We start from the raw sequence: 6,000 nt of genomic DNA, 5'->3' as shown, positions 1-6,000 counted from the left end.
TCATTGGAACAATGTAATCCTCATTTGAGAAGCATATAATTTCCATCTCATGAAGTACCAAATAGCTCATTAGCAAGATGAATTTGACCAGCTTTCTCTAGAGCATCCTTCAGTGCTTCACACTCTGTGGCCTCGGTTTGCTTCTTTCTCCAGTCTCGGAGCAGTGACAGTGTACCCATGATTGATATATGTGCACTCTTCATGTTTGTGTCGACATAACGTTGGACATCTTCTGGTGTACAGCCAAGAGCCTTCCCGAGATCATCTATATCTTCATACTTAACAACTCTATTAGCAACAGCTTTCAGCTTTTCATCAAAGTCTTCCTGTCTACCTGAAATCTCACACAAATGTAAGAGATGTGTAATTTCCTGCAAATATGATAATTTTATCTAAAAACAAAGCTACAAAATAAAGAAGAAGCAAGAATTTTAAGTCTTAATTGACAGACCCTCACACTTTCAACAATTATGGATCATTCATTATCGGAAGTGTATTAGATGGAGGAAATTACAAGAGTCTGTCATCTCCTTACTTCAGCCACAAACAGAGAGATAAACATGTAGGAATGCATTTTAGAATTTAACTTTGCTTGTGCCTCAACAGCTGTAATGCACATCCCTCTAATTGCATAATCATCATGTAGTGGGACTGACTGTAAACGGAAATACCAGGAAGCTGTAATGAATGGAGATACCGTCTCGAAAGAATTTTCCGAGGGAAAAATATTTAAGATTAACTTGGCTTAACAAAAAGAAATGTAACCCTCTCCAGCCATCATTTCCATCAACAGCTGTCCATATCAATGCACAGTCCCCCTCTGGCATTCCAAATATTACAAAATGTTACGCAACGCCTTTTGCTTCCCAAAGTTCTCTATTCACTCTTTTGCAAAAATATGCAAGCATCAAACTTTGAAGCCTTGCGTGGCACCGCAAAAATTAGGTCATGTTCAGTGAAGATGTATTTGGATATAAAATATAAAATACAGAATTCACAACATAATGACCAATGCAATTTTCTATTAGTTATCAAATGCTGTTTCCGTTCTCGGATAGCTCTATTGAAGACATATCCATTTCAACTAGCGAAATCGACCAAGGAAATCGTGAGTTAGAGCGAATGAGAGGTTTTCACCATCATGATATTCTCATCTAATTGTTGACATTTTCCGAAAATTTCCGAAATTTGTACATAGCTAGGAAGGTAGTCCAAAGGTTTATCTCCCTAAAGAACAAAATTAAATTGTGTTATATGTTTGCGCATTTGTTGATTGAGGGCTAGAATTTGTTAAGTTATCACCACTATTCACCCCAAGTACGGCCGGCAAAGCAAAAGCCGCCGTACTCGCTGGGCTGGGCTGTGGGTGGAAAGGGGGGGACTAAGTGCTACTAGGAATCTGTACGGTTTCGGAGAGGGATTAAGGGGATTACGGTAGGGGGAAACAAAAGACGCACGGTGCCACGGATGGCTTCAAAGGGGCCTCTTGGACGGGATCTCCATTCATTACAGCCTCCTGGAAATACTGAGATCTACAAATGATGAAAATAAAATAAAATTAACATCTACATTCCAAACTTTGCAGTGTATTTTATATACACACAACTCGTATACCATATTGTGTCTATATAGACAATAGAGGCAAACATGTGTCTCGCTGATTTGGCAACAAATTTGCCACATTAATAAATACATTTATAAAGAGGAAGCCGAGTTCTGGTCATACATTCAGATTGTGAAAGAATCTATTTGGAAGTAAAGGTTGATTGCGTAGTACATAGAAATTAGTGGACACTGAAGTTGCGAATCATTAGCTTGATATTTTTCTCGATACCACTTGATGAAAAGCACATGCGCTGCACACAGAAATGAGTGAATGCGACTACACAAACACATGGAAGGACTGTTAGGTCCAAAGAGTCCAGCTTTTTCTTGTCATATTTTGAAAATGAGGGCATTTGAATAGCAATCTTTTTTTTAAGGGGACATTTCTATTCTGAATTTCTTCCAACTAATATAAACAAATAATAAATCTCACATATTGATTTTACACCATAACCAGAAATCAACCTTCTCTTTAAACCAAAATACCTGGATCTTGTGGAGAAGTTCTCTTCCTTCTGTTAGGAGTTGAGAAATCCAAAGGAAATAAGAGTTCTTCCTCTAGTCTCTCATTTTGTCCTATTCTCAGTGACACTGCAACAATGTCTGGCTGGTCGGTGAAGTCCAATTCAAAGGGCTTACAGATCCTGGCTCCACTCGTAAGTTTATCAAAGGGGACAACCTTTAAAGCAATGATTGAATGGAGGTCATCAAAAGAGAAGGTAAACAAAACTTCCCTTTTATTTTTCTTATATCAATCATCTGCTCTAGAAGTGTGTACATGTATAAGACATTATTGATGTGAATTTAGGTCCACCAACCATTCGGATTTTGATTATATTACAAATCAATAAATTTCAACTCAAATTTTAGTAAAATAAAAAATTGCTGACATTTGACCCTTGAAGTCTCTCTCTCTCTCTCTCTCTAAGTGCCATATCGTTTGACTTTGGCGATCATGCTGTTCCACAATCCTCGGCTCCTAGCCCTACCACTTTCAGTTCTTTCACTCCTCTCTCTTCCAACAATTTCTGCAGACTGTCCATCCAAAGTATCCTCCTTCTTCCCCTACTCCTTCTTCCCACGATTTTCCCTGTCAAAGCAAGATTCTCTAGGCCTTCTTTACGTGTAATGTGACACATGAACTTCAACTGCCTAATCAACATCTCACATATCATTTTCCGTTGCACTCCAGCTCGGGTAGGAACTTCCTCATTACTAACTTTGTCAGTCCAGGGGATTTTCATCATTCTTCTTAAAACCACATTTCGCAACTTTCCAAACGCTCTTTAGTATCAGAGGCTAAAGTCCATGTTTCACTGCCATACATAAGTACTGGGTAGATGTAACAATTCAATACTCTTATTCTGGTCCTCATACTCATTGTTCGATTTGTTAGAATTTTGCCTAACTTTGAAAATGCAGATTTAGCGAGAGCTATCCTTCTATTGATCTCTGTCTCACATCTGGCATCCTCGGTGATCATGCTGCCGAGGTAGTTAAATGAGGAGACTTGTTTAATAATCTGTTCTTTCAGTTTCAAGTTACATGTTGGACTGCTCTTCTTGGATACCACCAGGCACTTTGTCTTGGTATAGTTGATCTCTAGTCCCATTCTCTCACTTTCTTTTACAACTACATTCAGGAGTCTCTGGAGATCTGTCTCTGATTCAAAAAATAAAACAGTGTCATCAGCATAAATAATATGTGTGATTGAATGGCCACCAACTTGTATCCCATGTCCATCCTCCAATTCTCTTAGAATGATTTCGGCGACACAACACAACCCTGTCTGACTCCCCGTCTGATGTCAATATATTCACTACACTCTCCTTCTACCCTGATGCATGCAAACTGATTCCAATATAGACTTTGTAGCAGTCTTAGATTTTTCCTATATATATCAAGCTTTTTCAGCTCTTCAAAAAGTTCTGAATGTTTTACTTTATCAAAAGCCTTTGAATAATCAATAAAACACATGTACACATCCTTTTGCATTTCGACTGCTCTCTCCGTTATATTTCTAACCATACATATTGCATTTCTTGTGCCCGCATCCTTAACAAAACAAAATTTTTCCCTTCCGACCATGGGAGTTATTCTACTTCTTGCTCTCAAAAGCAAAATGCTCAAAATAGTATTAGTGATGTGGCAAATAAGGCTGATTGTTCTATATTGCTCACAATCCACGGCTCCCGTTTTCTTTGGGAGAGTAATGAAAATGGATCTGCCCAATTCATCTGGAAATGTTCCGTCATCATATATTTTGTTGATAATTTCTGTTAATCTAACAACACCATATTCCTCTAATGCTTCAAACATGTCAGTGACTATACCATCTGGTCCAGCTGCTTTGTTCTTCTTCATCTTTGACATTGCCCAACGGACTTCAGATTTAAGAATTGTCTCCCCTTTGACTTCATCCGCAAAACTCGGCATTGCTTCCCTACTATCTTCAAAAAGTTCGCAAAATTAATGTATTGCGTCCACCTACTCATTTTGTCCTTCACTTCAAACAGGATTGACCCATCTTTTCCTTTGATACAGCCAGTGCTTGAACAACCAGACTTTTTACCTGCAATTTCATTTATTCTTTGGTAAACATTACTATTCTTATCGAAATGATTTTCAATTTCTGCACATTGTTCGTTTAGCCAGCTCTCTTTTGCCTCATTGCACTTTTGCCTAATTTGTTTGTCTAGGTCCCTATATTTCTTGCATTGTCTATTTCCAAATGTCTGTCTATCTTTCATCATTAAAAGAATCTTCTCTGTCATCCATTTGTTCCTTCTTCTTCTCTCTTTTATCGGCACATACTCTTCCGCTGTTTCTACCAGAATATTTCTCATCGTCTCCCACATGTTTTCTTCACCTTCATCTATGAGCAACTCAAACCTATTCTTTACTTGTATAGTAAATTCTTGACGTATGTCCGGTTTACTCAACTGTTTAAAATCCAATATGTTCACAACTGTTGGTCTCTTGCGTTTCTTTAATTTACACTGAAGTGTACATGTCACCGGCACATGATCCTTGAAGTCTATTATATTAAAAACAGATATTGCTTGCATAATGAAAGTTTTAATCATTATTGTGTTTACAGATACAGAGAATCTGACTCAGATTTAATTGCATGTCTTTGATGGCCTCCTCGTGCCGCCATATGGTCAACATTCAATATACCATCTGAGCTTACGGTACTTTCGAATAACCGGGAGGTATGCTAATGAAATCTTGTGCCTTTAATAGTAAAAAAGAAATCTGATTATGATGCTATCCTTAATCAAGACACTAAATATACTTAATCACCGTTAGGCAACTAAGGCCATTTATTGACCAGACTGTTGTTTCAGGGATGTACCTCTAGGGGATCATCAGGTTAGGATTCCTTAAAAATGCAAAACGTTTGCTTAATTTTCTCCCCAATCTTAGCTCCTTTAGAGGCCAGATGCATATTGTAACAAATCAGTGTTTTAGTATTGGACGAAGGTTAAGCATTTTCTGTTCTACCTGCATGCGCTATAGCAATATGGCGCATCGTTGATTTAGCATTTACCAAACTGAAGGAAAATGAGCATAAATTACATATAACAATCATGTTGGTGCAATTATCATGTTTCTTTTGGGAATATTATTTGAATAGTAGTTATCTAATCAGGAATAAGGGGTTATACTGAAGATTATATGTGAAGATTTTATGGGATTAGCAGAAATGTTGTGTTGAAGTGTTGTTTTACTAACGAGGACATAATTGCCCTTTTATACGTTTATGTATAGGGAAATTTTTAAGGTGGCCAGGATTGTGTATCTAAGGCTTTCCACTGCACTGTATCCAATACAGGCCAGCCTCACCGAGGCTGGCCTGATAGTTAAGTTGCCCTGGCCCAACCCTTAGTTAAGTCTTACATTTAGTCTACATGCACTTGTACTTGTGTTGATCGAGTTTACCCCGAATGTTGGTTGGTTCGCATTAAAGGAATTTGACATACAACTCATGATTGGTCTGATTTCATAGAACAGTGAAACCACAGTTCGACAATGAGATCGAGAATCAGTGACAGGAGTTCACAAAGCATGGAGACTGATTGGTGATTGATTGATTGATTGCTCGAAGGATGTTCAATTGACTGTTGCTGTGCACAACGATTGGGGTGACCGATTGCAGTCGACGGATGCATGATTGTTAATACGCCCTGTGATGTGAGCAGTGAAAGAACTCCAGCCATCAAGCTACGGGCATATATTTTGTCCAAACGAACGACGGGGGGCGCCAGGCCAGGCACGGGCATCCTGACAAATACTCCGTGTCAAGCCAAGGTGGTGAATCGTGTCCGTCACAATATTGTTGAAATTCAATATGGCCACCATCCTGGTAAGGTAGTAACGAAGCTCAAAACG

Source organism: Strongylocentrotus purpuratus, unplaced genomic scaffold, assembly GCF_000002235.5.
Source record: "Strongylocentrotus purpuratus isolate Spur 01 unplaced genomic scaffold, Spur_5.0 spur5_scaffold_1, whole genome shotgun sequence".
NCBI classification, from domain to species: Eukaryota; Metazoa; Echinodermata; class Echinoidea; order Camarodonta; family Strongylocentrotidae; genus Strongylocentrotus; species Strongylocentrotus purpuratus.
The sequence above is the reverse complement of the archived record's forward strand: the minus strand, read 5'-3'. Positions refer to the sequence as shown.